This window comes from Leptodactylus fuscus, chromosome 5 (assembly GCF_031893055.1).
Source record: "Leptodactylus fuscus isolate aLepFus1 chromosome 5, aLepFus1.hap2, whole genome shotgun sequence".
NCBI lineage: Eukaryota > Metazoa > Chordata > Amphibia > Anura > Leptodactylidae > Leptodactylus > Leptodactylus fuscus.
The window spans coordinates 41,845,347-41,869,636 of record NC_134269.1 but is presented as its reverse complement, the minus strand read 5'-3'; the positions used below and the strand labels follow the sequence as shown (position 1 = coordinate 41,869,636).

Here is a 24,290-nt window from a genome sequence, read left to right as displayed (position 1 = left end):
AAATGGAAGACATACAAGACCACTGATAATCTCCCTCGCTCTGGAGCTCCACGCAAAATCTCACCCCGTGGGGTCAAAATGATCACAAGAACGGTGAGCAAAAATCCCAGAACCACGCGGGGGGGCCTAGTGAATGAACTGCAGAGAGCTGGGACCAATGTAACAAAGCCTACCATCAGTAACACACTACGCCGCCAGGGACTCAGATCCTGCAGTGCCAGACGTGTCCCACTGCTTAAGCCAGTACATGTCCGGGCCCGTCTGAAGTTTGCTAGAGAGCATTTGGATGATCCAGAACAGTATTGGGAGAATGTCCTATGGTCTGATGAAACCAAACTGGAACTGTTTGGTAGAAACACCACTTTACGTGTTTGGAGGAAAAAAGAATACTGAGTTGCATCCATCAAACACCATACCTACTGTAAAGCATGGGGGTGGAAACATCATGCTTTGGGCCTGTTTCTCTGCAAAGGGGCCAGGACGACTGATCCGGGTACATGAAAGAATGAATGGGGCCATGTATCGTGAGATTTTGAGTGCAAACCTCCTTCCATCAGCAAGGGCATTGAAGATGAAACGTGGCTGGGTCTTTCAACATGACAATGATCCAAAGCACACCGCCAGGGCAACGAAGGAGTGGCTTTGTAAGAAGCATTTCAAGGTCCTGGAGTGGCCTAGCCAGTCTCAGGATCTCAACCCTATAGAAAACCTTTGGAGGGAGTTGAAAGTCCGTGTTGCTAAGCGACAGCCCCAAAACATCACTGCTCTAGAGGAGATCTGCATGGAGGAATGGGCCAACATACCAACAACAGTGTGTGCCAACCTTGTGAAGACTTACAGAAAACGTTTGACCTCTGTCATTGCCAACAAAGGATATAGAACAAAGTATTGAGATGAAATTTTGTTACTGACCAAATACTTATTTTCCACCATAATTTGCAAATAAATTCTTACAAAATCAGACAATGTGATTTTCTGGATTTGTTTTTTCATTTTGTCTCTCATAGTTGAGGTCTACCTATGATGTAAATTACAGACGCCTCTCATCTTTTTAAGTGGTGGAACTTGCACTATTGGTGACTGACTAAATACTTTTTTGCACCACTGTAGATTTCAAATCCGCAGTGTGCCAGTTTTGTCTGTGGACTCTGCCTGACCTCTCCCTTTCCTGTCCTCAGGCACATGCGATTTTATATATCCCCCCCCCCCACACACACACACACACACACACACTCCTCCTGACAGTACTCGTCCATACACTAGTTCGCTCAGTGTTACGGCTGGGCAGTGAGGAAGCCCCTTCTGACACTACAGAGCTATGGACAATACTGTCAGTGAGGACGTTCCCAGCTAGACTATCAGGAACACCCTTCTGACAGTGAAGAGCTGTGCTCTTCAGGGCACATAACAGGAAAGCCGACAGTGCGGTGACAAAATAACCTATTAACCCTTCTACTTCCTGAAGCATTCTTACTTTGTAGCATTTATTTCACACAGGCTTAAACTTTTGCACATTACTATAACAAGAACCCTTATTTATTTATTGGATCAGTGAACAGTTTAATGTGTATACATTTTGTGAGATGTCTCTAGATATCAGGTATAGGACCCAGGTGTAGTTGTGATCCCTGCACCATCAGATCTACACCGCAGACTCCCTTGACCAGCTCATTCACGTGTCTGCTTGTATATCCTACAGAGCCTTGTTAAGAGCGATCAGTTCACGTTCTCCAGAACCCGCATGTCAGCGTAACTTTATTTATTCTAATAAATTATAGCTGTAGCACTTACACTTAGAAGGTGATTCTGAATCGTTCTGTCACGGGGAAACTCAGAATGTGGTTTCAGTGTTTGGACAGAGTTTTGAGCAGCAGATGTGTGGTTATATAGATGGAACGTTTCATGTTGTTTCAAGGCTCATAACAATTGTTTTTTATAGCTGCATTTGACATAATGATACTGATTTGTTGTGGATTTATATTGTGAATTTTAAGGGTTTATATCAATGGCAAACCTGCAGAGAAATGCTCATGTATCACATGCTTGTTTGGCGCTGGATTAGCTCCAGATATGTGGCCAAAATCTATGCAATATCAACAGCAAAAAAAATCTGCAACATCTCTAATAAAATAACTTGTTGATGCTTTTACTGTTATTTTGCCTATCCAGTGTATGTGTTCTTGCCATGGGGGGTCTGTGAGTTGTAATTTTACTCTTGCTGAAGACACAAGCACAGTGGCATAACTAAAGTCTTGTGGGCCCCGGTGCAATATTTTGTCCGGGGCCCCCTACCTCATCCCTACAGCGAATTCTGGATAGTGATGGTTACGGGTGCTAAGGAGTTTAATCCCCCTTAGTGTGGTTAGGGTAATCCGTGGGTCTCCTTGGTTTATGGGCCAGATGGAAGCTGCAATCTCAATACTGATGCCAGTAATTATGGGCCCCCTGCGCCCCGATGTGAGTACACCCCTTCAAGTTTTGCCCCTTTAAAAGCATTAAAGTGTTTGAGTTTTAACAGAATAAAAAGATTTCCCAGAAATTAATATACAGTACATGTTCCTCCTAACTAGATGAGCGACCCAATATGTTGCAAATAGAGTCCAACCCAAATATTCCAAATTGTTTGGTTTTTAACAAAACCAAATAATTGGCAATACATCTCGGATAAACTAAAATGACTTGTCTTGTGAGTCACTGTGGTATGTTGTGATAGTGTCTTAGCCCTATAGTCAGTGGTAGGTGGACACCTTACAGTGCTGACGTCATATACAATATATAAAGTAATGCAGGCAGGACCACAAGGAATTTCAGTGATGGTGGAAGTAAAGGATGGATGTGTTATTTATTACTGTATTGTACAGAGCACTCAGTGCTGCAAATGTGCAACTGAGCTAGGGGTAGGAGAATTACAACTCAGTTTAGTCAGATTTAATCAATTACAGGCAGATTAGTGATAGAAATAATAGATAGGAGTGAGGGAGAATATCTGTGCTGTGTGAGACAAACAGAAGACAGTTAACTCTTTCATTGGCAATAATCTAATTTTGTCTAAGAATGTTTTGCAGTAGGGAGGATTGATAACATAGTTTTTACGTAAAAAGCCTGTTTTTTTTTTGGGGGGGGGGCATGATAGCGCTATATAAATAAGTACATTAAAGGAATTCTACCATTAAAATACTTTTTTTTTCTAGTTGACACGTCGGAATAGCGTTAAGAAAGGCTATTCGTCTCCTACCTTTATCAGTCACCTCCGGCCCGACGTTCGGTAGAAATACTGGTTTTTACTGGTATGCAAATTAGTTATTTCACAGCACTGGGGGCAGGCCCAAGCGCTCAAACAACAACGGGGGTGTCCCCAATGCTGCAAGAGAACTCTCTTCAGCGCCGCCTCCATCTTCGTCAGCAGCGTCTTCTTCATTGTCTTCTTCCAGTGCAGGTTTATGACTTCTAGGCCTCGGGCCTTGGGCATAGCAGACTGCGCATGCCCACAGGCCAAGCGGAAATGGCTGCTTGCACAGTATTGTAAGCAGCCATTTTCGTGTGGAGGCAGCGCTGGAGAGAGATCTCTCGCAGCATTGGGGACGCCCCCAGTGCTGTTTGAGCTTTGGGGCCTGCCACCAGTGCTGTGAGAGAACTCATTTGCATACTGGTACCGAAACACGCGTCAGGTCCTACCTGTGTTCACTAGACCACCATGAACTCTTTCACTTGTCACATCATGGGTAAGCGCTCATGCTAATTCCTATTCACTCTGATCTGTTAGCTAGTTTGCTTCAGTAGTTGCACACATAGGGTAACAGCTTGGTCTGTATGCCGCATTTACTCTCATGCTAGCATTGTCAGCATCCGACCCTACATTGCTCTGTTCATCACTTTCAGTCCTGCAGTATACTGCCTGTTAATATATAGATTGCATGACTGGTTTTATGCAGAGTACATGAAATACTGCTATCTTTATTACCATTTTTGCTGTTTGGGTCGTGCATGCATTTGGCATCCATGTTTGTGTCATTTTGACTGCATATATGTTTTGTCACACTATCAGCACTTTGCTAGTGCAATATAGTGGTCTTCCCATTTTTTTGCCACATTATGTGTTGTACTATCATGAATTTTCCAGGGATGACCTCTGAATGGTGGCTGTGATACTACAGGTCTTTCATATGGTTGTGTTTATTGTCCTCATTGTGCCTTGGTGTTTTTAATCTTCATTAGTGGTTTTCAAATAAAATGATTTAGCATTTTTCCATTTCAATGATGTGTCTTTGGATTTTTTCCATTTGAGTGTTATACTTATGTGATCTTCTGGGTCCTTGTTATGTTTTTTCTATAGGTTCCTAGGAGCCCTGACAGTGTTCTACACTATGTTTTATAGATAGGTTCCTAGGAGTCCTGACAGTGTTCTACACTATGTTTTATAGATAGGTTCCTAGGAGCCCTGACAGTGTTATACACTATGTTTTATAGATAGGTTCCTAGGAGCCCTGACAGTGTTCTACACTATGTTTTATAGATAGGTTCCTAGGAGCCCTGACAGTGTCATACACTATGTTTTATAGATAGGTTCCTAGGAGTCCTGACAGTGTTCTACACTATGTTTTATAGATAGGTTCCTAGGAGCCCTGACAGTGTTATACACTATGTTTTACAGATAGGTTCCTAGGAGCCCTGACCATGTTATACACTATGTTTTATAGATAGGTTCCTAGGAGCCCTGACAGTGTTCTACACTATGTTTTACAGATAGGTTCCTAGGAGCCCTGACCGTGTCATACACTATGTTTTATAGATAGGTTCCTAGGAGCCCTGACAGTGTTCTACACTATGTGTTATAGAGAGGTTCCTAGGAGCCCTGACAGTGTTATACACTATGTTTTATGGATAGGTTCCTAGGAGCCCTGACAGTGTTCTACACTATGTTTTATAGATAGGTTCCTAGGAGCCCTGACAGTGTTATACACTATGTTTTACAGATAGGTTCCTAGGAGCCCTGACCATGTTATACACTATGTTTTACAGATAGGTTCCTAGGAGTCCTGACAGTGTTCTACACTATGTTTTATAGATAGGTTCCTAGGAGCCCTGACAGTGTTATACACTATGTTTTACAGATAGGTTCCTAGGAGCCCTGACCATGTTATACACTATGTTTTATAGATAGGTTCCTAGGAGCCCTGACAGTGTTCTACACTATGTTTTACAGATAGGTTCCTAGGAGCCCTGACAGTGTTATACACTATGTTTTATAGATAGGTTCCTAGGAGCCCTGACAGTGTTCTACACTATGTGTTATAGAGAGGTTCCTAGGAGCCCTGACAGTGTTATACACTATGTTTTATGGATAGGTTCCTAGGAGCCCTGACAGTGTTCTACAGTATGTTTATAGATAGGTTCCTAGGAGCCCTGACAGTGTTCTACACTATGTTTTATAGATAGGTTCCTAGGAGCCCTGACCGTGTTATACACTATGTTTTATAGATAGGTTCCTAGGAGCCCTGACAGTGTTCTACACTATGTTTTATAGATAGATTCCTAGGATCCCTGACTGTGTTCTACACTATGTTTTATAGATAGGTTCCTAGGAGCCCTGACTGTGTTATACACTATGTTTTATAGATAGGTTCCTAGGAGCCCTGACTGTGTTATACACTATATTTTAAGATAATTTAAGCTGTGGTTTGTATCTAACTTGTCCAACCCAAAACAAATTTTTGTCCCAAATAGGAAACAAAACAAATATTTAGAAGTTTGCTTTTCTCTATTCCTAACCTAGGGGCAAATCCTGAAGAGACACCAGGGGTCAAAGAATAAAGGGTACACCTGAGGCAAAAGAATTTAAGATATGATCTCTTATTGATAAGCTATCCTGCTAGTGCAGGTAAATCGAATAACCCTTCGATTCTCAAAGGGGTTCTCAATCCATTCCATGACAGCAGTTGGTAAAACCTGATGCCCAGCCCAGTCTCTCCTGTAACTATAATACGTTCAGGCAACAGAGAATCAGACACCAGATCTCTGCTGTCAAGATGTTACAGAGCACCGGCCATCTGGCCACAGGTCTCCTTCCCCTCTGGATCCAGCTGTACACGATCACGGTCCCGTTGATATACAGTATATGTGAATGATATAGGTTGGACTGGGTTCTTAGTGTCATATGTAAAATGATAAATATCATCTTTAATATGGCACAAGAAGCGCTGTTCCAGGTATCATAATGGCCAATATCTGAGAATTTCAACAAACTTGGTGGTCACAAGGATCTTATACGTGGGCAATGTGCTTAAAGAGGGCCTTTTTTTGTTCTCTGGAACAGGCAGCTTTGACAGTTAGTTTCGGCACTGATATCCCTTTAGTGTCTAAAGGACAGGCCTTACTGCTCAGAGACATTGTGAGGTGGTAAGGAACAAAGTCCGTACAAAGTCATTTAAGAGTATTGTTGGGGGGCCATCCTAATGTTCGTGAAAGGTCCTCTTTAACAATTACAACAGTACTGAAGAGACAACAAGCTTGGTGGTTACTGGTAGTCGCTCAAAGAGGGCACAGACTTTCCAATTAGACATCTTTAAAAAAACACAGAGCTTGGCATAACAGGACTCTAGCAAATTACCGTACTCCAGTAGATGGTTGCAGGTAATAACAGCACATAGTCCAATGCTGACCCCCCTGTGCTGCAGCAGTCTCACAAAATATATCCCTCTCCTTCTCAAAGAAGGATTACCAAGTGTGATTTACTTTACAGCAGGTTCACTCTATCCTGGCCCCCAACCTTACACAACATGGCCGTGGCTCAGTACACATCTCAGTCTTTCTCAAGTTCTCGCTTGTCCACCAGTAACAACAGGCATCAACCTTGTTATGCATTTCAAGGCTGGCAGGCTTGGTGGTAACTATACAGGTTATTCTTCACTGGACCAGTCTCAAGAAGTTTCAGGTAGTCAGGACTTGGTCTCTCAACAGTCTCAAGAACGTATATGACCATGCTCTCTCAGAACGTCTAAGAGGTTCCTAAAAAGCGTTGTAACTTCCCAAACTCCCAGGAGAGAGGGCAAATCTGTTGGACCTGGGCAAACACTCCAGCATCCACTAGGCTATCTTGGATTTTGCAGGTGGTCACATACAGAAAAGGCATGTGACAGCACAATGTGTGCCCAAATGCACAGTGGAGGCATGGTCATGGATACAAGTGGCAATGCCTTACCCAAAAGTTTTATAGGGGACCTAAGCACTTTATGTGCTACTCACATTTCAGGAACCCTCTGACAAACGTTGACAAGTATGCATATGACCCAGCACTGCGCCCTTTGCCTTAGGGTATGTTCACACAGAGTTTTATGGAGCAGATTTTGACGCCAGAATCTGCCTCCAAAAACGGTTCTCATTGACTGCAATAGGAGCCACTAACTTCGTTTTTCTGCTAGCTAGTAGCAGAAAAAAGAAGCGGATGGATGCCGTGGATGCCGCTGTTGAGTCAGCCGCGGAATCCGCAGCAAAATAGGGCAACTCGCTTCTTTTTTCTGCTACTAGCTAGCAGAAAAAAGAAGCGAGTTGCCCTATTTTGCTGCGGATTCCGCGGCTGACTCAACAGCGGCATCCACGGCACAAGGCTCCCTCCCGATTAGGCCCATTCTTCAGGCCTAATCCAAAGCGGAATGCTGCGACTAGTTGCTGGTGCACTGCACAGGCATCCTGTCGCAGCTTGCTACGCAGAACTGTGCACACACGGAATGCAAATTCCGCCATGTGAACATACCCTTAAAGCACCGGTATACATAAAATTGACGCATACTGTCTGACACCGTATACTGTACAGGCCTGCTTTTGACAAGCACATCCTGCACAAGGGAATGACATTTGGGCTTTAGGGCTCGTTCACACGGGGCAAGAGGGGGTGGATTTTGGCGCTGAATCCACGTCATAGTCCGCCCCCTCACAATAGAGGTCTATGTAGACCGCTAGCTTACTTTTTTCCGTGAGTGGCATGTTGCCCTTTCTTCATACGGACTCCGCACCTGATTCAGCCCCAGCGTCGGAAGCCGCGACTGTCAGAAGCCGCGACAGTCGTGGCAGGTGCTTTTTGGCCCTATTGTGACGCGGCGTCACAATCGGGACCAAAATGCGCCATACCGCCCCCTTATGAACTAGCCCTTATAGTGTTAGAGTATTATTCTCTCCATTTTAGTCTATAGATTTCATTCATTAGTATTGCAATATGGTACAAATAAATTATGGTTCTGTGGTCAGTATATCCCCCAGTCTAGTACATTGAGTCCAACCAACAGCAACAACATTAGCAAAAAACATTGCAAGTGAACCTTAAATCCACATGTGTTGACAATGTAGTAGGTATTCCAGAGCTGACACAAGCCCCCAGTCCCATTAACATCACTTCCCAATCTATAAAAGATTTAATAGAGTATCACGTGCAAGTGCCATAATCCCAGCGTGAATCGCCTCTACTTTCCACTCAAGTGCAATTGACACCCTGCAGGCCGGAGGTGATAAAAAGCAATGTGTGATGTGAATGCATGGAGGGATGTGCATAGTCTATACAATAAAACAGGCAGAGCCGCTAGGAGTTTGTGTCACTTGCTGTAGCAACCGGCTCGATTACTAGGCAGAGCCAGAGATAAGGAGCGGGGATGGCGGATTCATTGTAAGCACGTACTGTACCGAAGGATATCCAGCTATATCCAGGCATGTGGGCATGTGGGACGTGCGCTATACTGTGCACATTATGGCCCCTGGCAGATGACATTACTAATGTCAATGTGACAGAGATGCTGATGACTCATTGTTGTGATATAGGAGAGATACATTGACGGTGCAATGTGCTCCACATCATTCAGGCCTTATATAGACACTTTGGTATTATCGCCTCATGCAAGTATATACTGTACATCTATTTGGCTCATGTCTCTAGGATGTAATATACACAAACATCAGGACCTACCAGAGGTGAGATCAGGACTCATTTCCTTGTGTGACAGACAGGACTGAGGTCACCAGATTTGGGGTCGTAAACCCAACAGCATAAAGACATGCAGCCGGTTTATAAGCAACAAAACAGCAGTCAGGTTCCCTTTAATAGATGAATAGGTATAAGGGGTATGAGATTAAAGAAGAAATATGATGTTAAGGTGCCTGTTTTTTTTACTATACAATAATGGAATTCATTAAAAATGTTCTTGGTGAAACCTGTTTTGTAAGATATATTACTGAACCTGGCATGAAAGTTATCTGCAGAAAACCCCAACATTAGGATGTTTCTTGTGGCCAAGTAATTTTTGCAGTAACAAAGAAGGGTATTTGTATTCCTTGGCTAATGCTTATGGGATTTTACCAATGTCTCCATAACAAATGTACAGTCTTTGCGTACACTAATGTTTCTAAATGTCATTTCACATTTGTTTTACATTTACTGTTATTTTCATTATAACTTAGACAGCAGCAATTATTTGAGTGTCTTTTCTAGCAGCCTCTTATTCCCTCCTCTCCATAGACTAATATGTAGAATGTAACTCAGACTGAAAAGTGGAGAAGAAACATATTTCTTTAATGATTTATCTTACAAAGTTTCTTACATTCACCTGTACTATTCATTTATGCAAAGTTGTTTATAACTGGAGGTATGTTTTTTTTTTAAAGATGGAAAAATACCCAGAGTTTAAGAAAATATATGCTTAGCTAGAAGAGGATGACCGAGTTACTTGAAGTAATTGGTGAATTGGAGTACCAAGACGGGTTATCAGACTTGGGATATTCAATTTAGGGTGATCGTAACAACAATGTAGATATATACACTGTCTACCAATAAGTATTTGGACACCCATGTAAATGAAGATATCTGCGGTCGTGATGTACGTCACGCCTTCTACCATTAAATAGGAAACAGCATTGGCATTAGTCGCATGCAAGATGCCACGAAGTGCAGAGTTGTCCAATTTTGAGAAAAGGGTAATTGTGGGGTACTACAGAAATGGTCAATCCTTAAGGGACATAGCAAGCGAACTGAATTACCCAAAATCGACAGTGGCCTATGTGATTACGAAGTGGAAGGTGAACGGTGATTGTCGCATTGTGCCCCGAGTCGGCAGACCCCCGAAACTGGGAGATAAAGACCGAGGAGTGCTGGCCAGAGAAACCGCACCCAACCGATGGCTCACATAAACCAGGAGTATCACCAGGCATCCGGGAGTATTGTGTCCATCAATCCCATCCGTAAGGAAGCATCTGCTGGTTCTACCAACTATTGGATAGGAATAAATGTTATTTTTCTATTCTACCGCAGGTGTCCTAATACTTATTGGTAGACAGTGTCTGAATGAACAGTATAAAGATCTTTCTAATGATCTATTTCACGCTCAGGTCTGTAACCAAGACAAGGGGGTATTCTCTATGTCTAGAAGAAAAATGGTTTTGTTATTTTTGTAGATGGGGATTCTGTACTGTAAAAACACTGCGTGCAAGACTTTACGGCTCTTGCTTGTCAGACACTTATGCATGAAGATATTCTGCATTAGAGTCTGGGGGAGAATGCTACAAATTTTGGAGCAGTTCATTCAGAATGAAACAGAAAAAACATCCCTATATCTATAGCATCTCATAACTTTAATGTTAAAATAAAGTTTTCAAGTGTCAGTCACCATGGCAAATTAAAAAAATATGGAAGTCACCCGGACTATCCAAATAACCCCAAGACAGATTTCTTGGAATAACATATTCTTATTGTTCTCTTTTAACTTGCGGTATAAATACAGTTCTCGGCAGCATGTGCGTAAGACAAAATACGTAGTGACCTGTCCTCAGCATCAACTATAGTGATAATGATGAAGGTTCCGGGAGATAAACTATTGTGCGGGTTACAAGAAACAAATAGACCTACAATGCAATCGCTGTGTTACTTAGAAGTGACCTCAGAAGCTTGTTGATTGCATTTAACCACAATATCCAGTGATGTCTTAGGGGAATAGATTCTTAGAATATTGTATTAAAATGTACAATAATGAGATCCATGTCATGGAGCGGACAGAGGAAGAATATAAACAGTTTCTTCTAGTGTTACGCAACCTCATAGAACACCCAGTATGTTTAAGAAATGGACTGGATGTAGCTGCAGGAAGGAATCTTCATCTGTACATGGGTGGCATTGTGCCTGCTAAATTAGAAACCGGGTTAATCCAGACTTCATTACAGGACAGGACATTCTGACAGGCATGGGACTTCTGCCTTAAAGGGAGTCTACCATTAGAAAAACACCTTTTTACCTCATGGCATGTTGGAATAGCCTTTAAACAGGCTATTCTACCCCTACCTTCCTTTCTTTTCTTATCCTCATCATTTCTGATAAAATCTGTGTCTTCTGTTATGCAAATTATGATCACGGAGCACCAAGGGCGTTCCCCCTGTGCTCCGAGCACCCGCGCGTCATAATCTACCATCACCCCTTAGTTGATTGTGTTCACTTCTTTCTTCCTAACAACCTAACATTTCTTACTTTAGTCTCCAACTATTTGTGCACTTTTTCTGAGGTTCTTTGAATATGTTGTTGCCAGTGGTTGGTCTCCAATGTCACCTGATGGGTCATTACGATAGACCTGATCCAACAGTGGGTATGATAAGTCGATATGAGTAGACAAATAAGCACAATGGAAGTGGATAGGGGTAGAATTAGCAAGGTAAGGGTTGGTTCATATCTGTGTTTGTATTCTGTCCGGGGGAGTCCACGTGGGGAACCACAAAACAGAATACCAAATGCAATTCCAGGCGCTGTGCAATAAAAGCACACGGATCCCCATAGACTATAATGGGGTCCGTGTGCTTGCCACCAGATCTCCGCACAGAACATGAGGACAGGAAAGTACTTTACAATCTACTCTCCTGTCCGCATGATTCGTGCGGACAGCGCGCAGCAAGCACATGGACCCCAGTATAGTCTATGGGGTCCATGTGCTTTTACTGCACAGCACTTGCAATTGCATTTGGTATTCCGTTTGGGGGGTCCCCATGCAGACTCCCCCGGATGGAATACCAACGCAGATGTGAACGAAGGGTCAGTGTGTAACTTTCAAAGTTTGATTTTTTTAAAATATAATTGAAGCTTAAAGGGGCAGTCACATGACCCCGGAGGCCAACCAGTGACCTCAGAAAGTGATCCTGAGACGTCACAGGTAGTGACATCACATGTCCTACGCTGAGGTCATACGGCGGGGACTTCCACCAGAAAACAACAATGGATTGGCAGGACCGGAGGCACCGGAACAGTGAGGAAAGGTGAGTATGATTTTTTTTTTCACCTTCCCAAGTCTATTTAAAATATAAAATTTTTGCCCGGACACAAAGCTGCACAAAATACCCAATATTCATTGATTCAGTCATGCATCTTCCATTGTCAATGTCTGGCCATAAATATTAGATATTGATCAGTTCAACTGAAAGTTTTTCTTCGCAAACCCCATACACATGAACACTCTACTTGTCTGAGCAGGCGTGAGAGATGGAAGTAACACTACCAGACACCTCGGACGTCTGAGGAGGAAGACTGAACATGTTGACATTCAACTTCCTGATTCTTCTCTCACCGACATCTGACAATAAATAGATTTTCCAGGATTGCAATATTGATGACCTATCCTTATCAATATCAGATCAGTAGTGGTCCCACACTTGGAACCCCCACTGATCAGCTGTAAGGATATCAATACCCCTTTCCTGTACAGTATATGGCCAGCATAAGATACAAGTGTCCTGCACAAAGCTTCCTTCACATGGTCACAATGCAGCCACGTTTTATCTGTATTGAAACGCAAGTTACTAGAACTTTGTGAAATCTGACTCTTGCAACTGTAATAAGGATGCAAATATGCAGAGGTATTATAGCTGTCTGAATGAGGTCTTAATCAACGCAGATGAAAGCCATTTGCTTACTTTTTTGTGGTCTTCAAGGCATTATATTGCATATTAAAGATGTTTTTAGAAATGTATATAAATTCTCCTTAATATATGGTACTTAGACCTGTCAGCTTAGTAAAGGTTCTCCTTATCAGTACTCCAGCAAAGTGAGCCTAGACAAAGTTTCTTAACCCCAAGCCACAAGGTTGTCCAGACATATTAATCTGCAGGGTAAGACACAACCTATTATATAAACGAATGTCAAAATCGGCTTCACTTACTTTGAAAACTTTTTGCTCTGGAGTCACCAAACCGAGAATTCACTTATCAGGAGGCCGAGGCTCAGAGAAATAATGGTTTGGAAATCCTTTAGATGAGATCTCGGAGGACTTGATGATATAAGACATGTTCTCAGCCGCTTTCTTAGCTTTCATTTTGCCTAAGCTTTTCTTTTAATATTATACAAGTTATCATCATCATCATCTCATTCCCTCTGATAAGGACAATTTCTGGCCTCTCACTGTCGCTTTTTTAAAAATCCCATTGAAACACAGCCGTACGCCTTCAGCCCATGATTTTTTTATTACTCTGATATCTACGACACACATGCCAATAAAGTTTTTAACCCCTTCCTGATATCAGCCATAATGACAAGTATTTAAATATGGTGGCTGCTCAGGAGCTGTACAGCTGCCGTATACCGTACATCAGACCAGGACTAGAGATCATTCAATAGTATTCGAAACTATAGTTTTGAATACCTCGCTCCCATAGGAATGCATTGAAGCGGCCAAACACCAAGGGGTAAAGCGCTGGCCACCAGCTGCTAACATGTATTCCTATGGAGCAAGGTGTTTGTATCTAGTATTCGAATCAACTCTAACCAGGACTAATGCCCATAATCAGTGCCCCCACTGATCACCATTTTCCTGGTGGCCATTTTTCGAGAGTATTGCCGACACCCAGAACAAGATCTTTTCCTATGACAGCCAGGAGCCTATTGAAGACTCCCAGGCTTCTCTAACATTAGCTCCTATTGCAGGCTGCTCTGTGCAGCCTTTAATAGAAGTGCCAATATTTTGCAATGTATTAGTATTGTAATGCATTACATTAGTGATCAGAACCCCTGGAGTTCAAGACCCTGAGCTTCTCTATTAAAGAGATTCTATCATTAAAAAAATGTTTTGTTTTTTTTTTTAACTAAAAGCACGTTAGAATAGCCTTTACCTTTCAGGCCCGCGCCATCGTTTTTGAATTTTGTCTTCTTTCGTTGTTATGCAAATTGGTCTCAGAAAACTCATGGGGCTCCTTCTCTGTTCAGAAAGCACAGACTCGTTATAGGTTCCAGCACCGCCTCTTTCTTCTGCTCCTGACGCGTCTCCTCTTCTTCACTCCTCTTCTTACATGAGACCACCGCAAAATGGCCAACGGAACAGTTGACTGTGCATGTTCTGTCGCTACTTTGTGGTGGTCTCTTGTATACAAACGTTATTTTTTGTATAATGAAAAGTTGTACAATTTTCCAATACACTTTTTGTATCAATTCCTCAAGTTTCTCTAGGACAATGTTGGCTGTCATATATTCTGTTTACTTCTAGGGGATAAAAATCAGTCCATGGTCATGCGATATACAGTCCATGGTCACATGATATACAGTCCATTGTCATGTGCAGTGGCATAACTAGGAATGGCAGGGCCCGGCTCCTGCTCACAGCCTCCGCAGAAGGAGAAGCACAGGCGGCTTTGGGCAGGAACCAGGATCGGTAAGTAAATAGGGCCCATTATCGGCTGAAGTTAAAAACAAAAACGCAGTGGTAGCGGCTGTCACTGGGCCCCCTAATGTCCTGGGCCCTGTGGCAGCCGCTACCGCTGCTACCCCGGTAGTTACACCCCTGGTCATGTGATATACAGTCCATAGTCATGTGATGAACACACAGGTGCACAGCTCATTATCAGGTAGATCACTAATTATTGTGTTGTTACTGTAACGAGCTGTGCACCAATACAGTGAAGCCATAAACACTAGTGTTCTTATTCTCACATTATGTGACTGTTTTAAAAAAACCTTAAAGAGGACCTTTCACCATTTTGCCCACAGGCAGTTCTATATACTGCTGGAAAGCTGACAGTGCGCTGAGTTCAGCGCACTGTTGCTTTTCCCGATCTGGGCCCGGTGTGAAGAGCTTATGGTCCGGTACCGTAGCTCTTCTATGGTCAGAAGGGCGTTTCTGACTGTTAGCCAGTCGCGCTGTACTGTGGAGCGGGAAGGAACGCCCCCTCCCTCCCTGATAATGCTCGTCTATGGACGAGTACTGCGAGCAGGGGGAGGGGGCGTTCCTTCCGGCTCTCACAATACAGCGCGATTGGCGCTGCTGGGCAGAAGGACGTCTCTGGCTAACTGTCAGAAACGCCCTTCTGACCATAGAAGAGCTACGGTACCGGACCGTAAGCTCTTCACACCGGGCCCAGATCGGGAAAGCCGACAGTGCGCTGAACTCAGCGCACTGTCAGCTTTCCAGCAGTATATGGAACTGCCTGTGGGCAAAATGGTGAAAGGTCCTCTTTAAAAAGGTTTTCCAGCCCCAAATTGATTTTTTTATATTCTAGACCTATGAACAGAATAGGTTATGAATATGTGATCTGTCGGGGTCTGACACCCAGATCCTGCACAGATCAGCTGTTCCAGCAGTTATGAAGCATACAATTTCTAAAAAATAAGATCATTAGAAAGACAAATTTACCTGGTTCCATATTAATACATGGACACATTAGAATAGAAGCTCACAGAGTGGTCTTTAGTTGAAAGAGATTTTCTAGGAATTTAATTCTGATAACCCATCCTTTAGGATATGTCCTCAATATCAGATTAGTGGAGTCTGACACCCAGCACCACCACCGATCAGCACTATGAAGCGGCAGCAACACTCAGATCAGCACTGTGGCCTTTATATTGGATACCAAGCACAGTGTCTTATATTGTATAGCAGCTGTGCTTGGTATTGCAGTTTGGTCTCATTCACTTGAATGGGACTGAGCTACAAATAGACCATGCAACTAATAAATGCAATATCACGGGCTGTGAAATAGAAGTTGTGCTCACCAAACTGGAGCCAGTTGTTGTAGTGGTCCCAAGTGTCAGACGCCTGACAATGTGATACTCATTCCTTTAATGCAAAAAATGTTTATGTCTCAAATGAGTTACCTAATTTGCCAATGGCATAGCACAAAAGTACATAGCACATACATACATACATAGCACATAAGTACATAGCACATACATACATAGCATATAAGAACATAGCACATACATACAGTACATAGCACATGAGCCCCTGGGCGTCTTACCGTTTTCTATTCTTCAGCAGAGTCTAACAATGCCACCTACTGGTCATGGAGTGTATTACAATGCTTAAAATATAGTATTTGGAACAAATGAAAGTCTTACAAAAGTAAGGTCCTACAGGTAATGCCAGATCCATAATACTAATAATAATATTGCTAGGACTAAGAGGAGGTATGCCTCAAAATACGTAGGAAACGGTCACGGTGTAGATGATAAAACAATAAAAAGACCTAAGAGAACCGCAGGTGCTACATGTATCTTCCAACCATCATTCTACTATTTAGTACCAAATATAATGGGCTTTTCTTATATCTACAACTCCATTGTATATGGACATCATAGAGGGAGGTCCTCACTTGTGATCCCCTCTATGTGCCACAGCCAATAAGAAGGACTGACTCTCACTGCACATGCTCTTGCTACACAGTCTGCTTCCGGATTTGTCCACTGTATAGCACTGGCGTGGGGGCAGGAGTGTAACTTGAGGGGGTGCAGTCGAACTGGGGGGGGCCATAAGCACTGGCATCAGTATTGAGATTGCAGCTTCCATCTGGCCCATAAACCAAGGATTAGATTACCCTAACCACACTAAGGTGGATTAAACTCCTTAGCACCCATAACCTACGTTTAGGCAACCGCTACACCATGTAGGTCAGTTTGTATGTGGAGTTATGTTGTAACTCTTTTTTTCACTTGCTACGCTGGTTATCTTGTGATTTTATGGACACTTTTCCAATAATTAAAAGTTAAGTTTTATACAATTTGGAGACCGCAGTGCTGGATTTTATGCTTTCAGGGGACCTGAACAATGGAGAGACCAAAGCAAGCCTTAGGCCACCACCAGTCTAGCCTGGATGAAAGCATTGAGAACAAAGTTGTACAACAGATCACCAGTAATAGGCTTTTACACCCACCGCGACATGCCTTCAATTTGTAATATTTTCCGGAGATCCCCTTTAAGCTTCGGTTCTGTGATTTGCCGAGGACATCTTACCAGTCCATAGTATGTGGTCATATGAAATGAAGTAATGTTATACAGCATGCTTATCACAGGAAATGTCTATTCAATTGACCCTAAAATAGTAAGTGCTGTCGGGAATCCAACATTTTTCTTAGTGCAGCAGCTTCCTCTCTTGCTGGGTCACTTTTCATAGGACATGTATGTTTACATCATTAGCTAAAATTAGTGACAGTTTTAATGCTGTAGATGTAACGTTCCAGCTCTCATCCCAAACATCCAAATCCCACATGAGTTCAAAGGTATTTCAGTGCTGAGAAAAATGAAGGAGTTTATCTCTCCAAATAATCAAAACTCTTTAAGAATATAAATTCAAGGAGATGATTTGGAGCCATCTCTTAAAGGGGAACTCAACTGAAGAAGATGTAGAACAGCACATCGGTTCTGGGTTTGCTTCTACGTTCAGATCTTATTGTAATCTCCTCATATACCATGTGGATATATAACTCCAGTGCATGTGGTGTACGATATATTAATGCAACATTTCAGGTAAGAATCCTTTATCAGGCAAATGCACATGTTAGGATCAAATATAGTATATTAAATTCAATCACACATGAGTACAATGATTTCATCATACATAAACACATTGATATACACATCAAGGGGAAATACATCCTAAACCAATATCAGGAGATACAGAAGTATATGGACTTAAGTTAATATTTTTTGCATGTGTTTTATGTTGGGTTCACACCAGCACCCGATTTCCATTTTCAGGTTTCCATCTTCTGTCGACAGAAGACGGAAACCCAGCAGACCGTGTCCGGTTCTGAGCGTTTTGTGCTCTCTGCAGCAAAACCGTTGTTTTTTTAACCGGACACAAAGTCCTGCATGTCCGACTTTGTGTCCGGTTAAAAAAAACGGTTTCTCCGTGTAGAGCACAAAACACTCACGGGCGCTTACGTCCGGACACTTTCCAAACCCATTCATTTGAATGGGTTTGAAAAATATCTGCAGATTTCTGTCTCCTGTCCAGTTTCGGGCAGGAAACGAAAACCTGCAAATCGGAGACCGGGGCTCTCTTGGCTATACCTTGCACTTTTCTCTGTCACATTACATATGTCTCTTTCTTCTGCAGGACTTATGTTTTTCTTTAGGTCCCATGTCTTCCCATAAGGTCCTCACTACCCTTAACGCCCACGGGTGCCGGCCTCCTGGGATGGTTCCTTTACAGTATCACTGCCATACTTTGCTCCACACCTAATCCTCGCTTCCAAACCTCGTGCCCCCCTATGTTACATGTAGAGCGTTAGAGGTTACAACATGGTTTTACATTTGCTATATGGCACCACTTATGATGAGACATCTCAATATCGCATCTCCACCAATCGGTCTTCCACTTGGATCTTATTTGATGGTATTTATCAAGTCCAGTGACATCATATTCCACTGTTTTACTCTGGCAATGCTCATACTGTAATGTAAATTTTATGTTACAATGTTTTGTTATATAGTACCATAACTGCTCCAATAACATGTAATAAGTAGCTTATATTCTAATTATAAAATATCTTGACATGTATCCTTTGAATCACATGGTTGATTTACATATAACCTCATGCCATATACACCTTTGGCTTGTATCTAACCCCATAGTCATATACTTCTGTATCACCTGATATTGGCCTGGGGTGTATTTCCCCCTAATCTGTATATCAATGTATTCCTGTATGGTGACATCGTTGTACTTATGTGTGATTGACTGTATGGACTAGAATTTATTCTAACATGTGCAGGTGTCCTATTCAGCCTGACGAAGGGTTTTCACCCAAAGTGTTGCATTAATATATTGTACATTACATGTAGTGGTGTTATATACCCATGTGGTGTTTGATGACATTATGAATCTGTACCTAGAAGCAAATGGGGGGGGGGGGGGGGGTGCTGTTCTACTTGTACAATTACATTGAGAGTCCCACCCTGTACGTCCTTCCGATTAAAAATACTATCACTAAGAAAGTGCCATCTAGACCCTTTATGTTGCATTAAAGGGGAACCCCACTTTCAGCACATTTTCAGCAGTTTTAGAAGACATTTGACATATCTTATGGTTTGATCAGTGAGGGCCTGAATGTGGACACCGGGTAGAAGACTTCAATAGAAAACTGTACCCTTTGGCTGTGCTCAGACTCCCTTTTAGAGAGTTGTGGTTAGCATTTATAGGTTCATCATTCATATGAGTCCATACATCATGTATCGTGTTTCTAAGGGAACCCAAACACAGATCAAGGGGTTGGGTGCTCCAACCCATTGGTTTGAATGCTTACCGGTCAAGGGCAGTTTTCCTCTGTGCCTGCCCTATCTAGAGTGTGCAGGTATCCCGAACCGAGAGGAGGGGTCTTTCTCTACCTCCCTTTCAACAGCAATAGCTGAGCGCCAGTACACAGTGGTGCCAGTAAAGTGCCCCACATAACACTATTACTAATAGAGTGACCCCAACAAACAGTGGCAACTCAGTACCGCTCATACCCAATAGTACCAGCATAGCACAGCAGTATGACATGTTGTAGTCTAAGGTGATACGTATGACTATCCAGGTACTTTTTTCTTATTTTTCATCAACTTTCACCAAAATTGTTGTGCTCAAGCCCCCCTGTTAACGTCAATTAACAAATAGGGTCACAGGTTCTGATTCTCCCAATAACTGAAGGTCCCAGAGATGACACCCGTCATGATATCCTGTGATGTGAATACGCCATAAGTGTTGAAGATGGGAATAACCCTTTAAATAGGCCACTAACGTTTAACCAATAATATGTGCATTATCTTTATGGTGTTCACAACAAAATCCCCATCTTGTACCACACAGAATGAGTTACAAGGAGTGGCCAGGTCTGCAGCGTGGGTCGTGCGTCATAGAGGTGGTCGCCAACGCCTCTGTGTCTATGTTCTAATACTGCATGTGAATTGACACATCCTCTACTAGCAGCGCACGGCCACTGCAGAAAGCTTACTGGACATGAATGGAATACATTTATATGGGCTTAGCGCCTCCTAGTGGCTCAGGTTAGCAAACACACTGAAAATAGTTACTAGGTATATGTTCCAAGAGCCAAAAAATTCATCTGAGCCACTGAAACATAAAGACTAGAGATGAGCGAACAGTGTTCTTTTTTTTTTTTCTTTTTTAATGTAGATTGTGAGCCCCACATAGAGCTCACAATGTACATTTTTCCCTATCAGTATGTCTTTTTTGTAATATGGGATGGAAATCCATGCAAACACGGGGAGAACATACAAACTCCTTGCAGATGGTTTTTTGCCCTTGGCGGGATTTGAACACCAGGACTCCAGCACTGCAAGGCTGCAGTGCTAACCACTGAGCCACCGTGTGGCCCCTGAGCGAACAGTGTTCTATCGAACACATGTTCGATCGGATATCAGGCTGTTCGATGTGTTCGATTCGAATCGAACATCACGTGGCAAACTCCAAAAAAAATCGATTCCCCTCCCACCTTCCCTGGCGCTTTTTTTGCACCAATAACAGCACAGGGGAGGTGGGACAGGAACTACGACACCGGAGGCATCGAAAAAAATCGGAAAAAGTCATTGGCTGCCGAAATCAGGTCACCTCCATTTTAGACGAATAGTGGATTTCAAATCCGGGTCATATGAGACTGTGAACTTTGTGACTATGAGACAGGGATAGCTGTACAGGCAGGGATAGCTAGGGATAACCTTTATTTAGGTAGGAATGTTATTAAAAATAACTTTTTGGGGCTCTATCGGGTGTGTAATTGTGTTTTTTGTGACATAAACTTTTTCCAATAAGAATGCATTGGACAGCGCTGATTGGCCAGAGTACGGAACTCGACCAATCAGCGCTGGCTCTGCTGGAGGAGGCGGACTCTAAGATCGCTCCACACCAGTCTCCATTCAGGTCCGACCTTAGACTCCGCCTCCTCCAGCAGAGCCAGCGCTGATTGGCCGAAGGCTGGCCAATGTATTCCTATTGGTAGCAGTGCTGAGCCAGTTCTGCTCATCTACACCGTGTGCCGGTCAGCCCATCTGATATAGCAGAGCCGAGTGTGCACACTCGGCTCTGCTACATCAGATGTAGCAGAGCCGAGTGTACCGGTCAGCCCATCTGATATAGCACACTCGGCTCTGCTATATCATATGGGCTGACCGGCACATCAGCTGTAGCAGAGCCGAGTGTGCCGGTCAGCCCATCTGATATAGCAGAGCCGAGTGTGCACACTCAGCTCTGCTACATCTGATGGGCTGACATCAGATGGGCTGACCGGCACACGGTGTAGTTGAGCAGAACTGGCTCAGCACTGCTACCAATAGGAATGCATTGGCCAGCCTTCGGCCAATCAGCGCTGGCTCTGCCGGAGGAGGCGGAGTCTAAGGTCGGACATGAATGGAGACTGGTGTGGAGCGATCTTAGACTCCGCCTCCTCCAGCAGAGCCAGCGCTGATTGGTCGAATTCCGTACTCTGGCCAATCAGCGCTGGCCAATGCATTCCTATGGGGAAAAGTTAACTTGCGAAAATCGCAAGCTGACAGGGATTTCCATGAAATAAAGTGACTTTTATGCCCCCAGACATGCTTCCCCTGCTGTCCCAGTGTCATTCCAGGGTGTTGGTATCATTTCCTGGGGTGTCATAGTGGACTTGGTGACCCTCCAGACACGGATTTGGGTTTCCCCCTTAACAAGTTTATGTTCCCCATAGACTATAATGGGGTTGGAAACCCGTTCGAACACTCGAACAGTGAGCGGCTGTTCGAATCGAATTTCTAACCTCGAACATTTTAGTGTTCGCTCATCTCTAATAAAGACTATATGTGTTTGATCAATCTCAGCAAGTAAGTGGTCTTGTTCCTCCTGGCATCCAATCACACTTTATTTATCCAGTACGGTTTAGAAAAAAATTAACCATTCCTAAGACCTGGTTCACATCTGCATTGGTAATCCGCTCGGGGGAGTTGTCCCCCCCAGGCATTTTGGAAAGACACAGCATGTCAATTATACCTGCGGAAACCCTGGCATCTTCCCTTTAGGTTTAATAAGGGAAGAAAATATGCAAAGAAAAACTCTGTAAAAGCACAACGAAATGTGCTGCAGAAACAAACACGTTTCTGCTGCGATTTTTTCCATAGCGCTTTTAAGCTGTGTTCCAAAATATGGCTCTTAGTCTTAAAGAAAACCTTTCACCACCTGAGGCACATGTGGAGTAATGCACCGCTAGAAAGCCGACAGTGCGCTGAATCGGTGCCAGTACCGTAGCTCTTCACCATCAGAAGGGCGTTTCAGTCAGTCAGTAGCACCTATAGCCCTGTACTGTGAGAGGGGGTGTTCCTTAATGCCCAACGCAATAGACGCTACTGTGAGGAGGGGCGTTCTTGACTGACTGTCAGACACCCCCTTCTGATGGTGAAGAGCTACGGTACCGGCACTGACTTCACCGGGGGCACAGAACATTAAACTTCCTGTGCCCCAAATGGTGAAAGGTCGTCTTTAAACTATTATTACACTGAAATATACAAATATATGTAGGATTTGTCAGAACAGGTACGATGTCGAGAGGAGATAATTTATTTACCCTTTACCCTCTCAGGGCTAGTTCACACAGAGTTTTCTGCAGGTGGATTTTGACGTGGAAACCTGCTTGCAAAAAAGGCTCCAATTCATTTGAATGGGAGCCGCTCGCTTTTTTTCCCCGCTAACGGGAAAAAGAAGTGACATGCCCTTTCTTCCCACAGATTCATTGGCATCCCGTTGCGGCTAGCCGTGCAGAGTTCACACCGCAGAATTTGGTTTCCACCGTGTGAACATACCCTCAGTATTTATTATATTGTATTATATTTGCACTATGAATATTACTATGTCGTACATCCCTCCTATGTGTTTAGTCTTTGTACTTCCCCCATCCTATATGCTAATGTTCTGTAAATGTACCAACGCATAGCTACAAGGGGAAATTATTTTAACTTAACATGACAGCAAGGTACATGATCATACAGTGCCCTCTTCTGGTTACAAGTGTTGTGTGATCCGAAAAGCAAAAAAATAATTATTGCTGTTATTTTTCATTGCCATTATATCCTCCTACACATTATATTCTCCTATACTTTAGCTATTCTTACATTGCGGTATATTGTTTGTCTCAGTCCCCATACAGCTCATAAGCAGGATGTTACATAACAGGACGATTGACTAATGTGTTCTAATGAAAACGAGAGGATATTGTAATCCATTGTATATGCTATAAAAGCTAGAGTGGGGAAAAAAAGAAAAAGTTTTGAGAAAGGTTGGTGAGTAAAAAGAACAGAAAAAGCATTACAAGACAACCCTTTTATATTATGTTATACCTAGTGCAGGGCTAAGGGCAGGATACATGGATTATAGCCATGGTATCTGCCAAGTATTTCCAGGTATCATAAGTACTTGTAACACAAGACAGGCACAAAACATTGATATATGGGCTGTGCTAGTCATAAATAAAGGCCAATGTCACGCAATGTATATTCTACATCTGTGTACTGTGTATCTCGCCATCTTCTCATGCCATAAACAATCGTAAAAACAATGGGGGAGATTTATGAAGACTGTTCATATCCAGAGCGTTCACCTCCATTAGGACATGCACTTGCACTCAGGGGTGAACCTAGCCTTTTTGCCGCCTGAGGCGGTGCAGCGCTGCACTATAATCTGCCCCTGTTCATAGCCGGCATAGGTTTCACCATTATCATTAAACTGTTGTAAATTTTCAGAAATTTGGTTGGTCCTGTGGCCGTGCCCATACCCCATCCCTCATCATAACTCCTTTCAGGAAAGTGGTAAGGGCAGGGTCAGAAAGATGATCACAATATTTTTTTTTGCAGAAAAGAAACAGACCTGTGCAAAAAAAAAAAATTGTACCTTTCTCATAATGTGTACACGAGAAAACTGCCATACAAGGCACGATAAAGCTGCCCCAATGTGCCGCACACACATACAGTTGTGCAGTTTTTGCCTCCGACATGTGGCATTCTAACTTCCCGTGTCAGGTGAAAAGAAAAACCAAACCCGTCAGCGGTGATGGTACAATG

General features: G+C 43.1%; 1 protein-coding gene across 1 annotated transcript in view; it reads right to left on the bottom strand.

The window, feature by feature from the left end:
* Window positions 1–24,290, bottom strand: part of LOC142202758 (gastrokine-1-like) — a 474,099-nt gene that overhangs the window by 115,691 nt on the left and 334,118 nt on the right. The window lies entirely within an intron of this gene.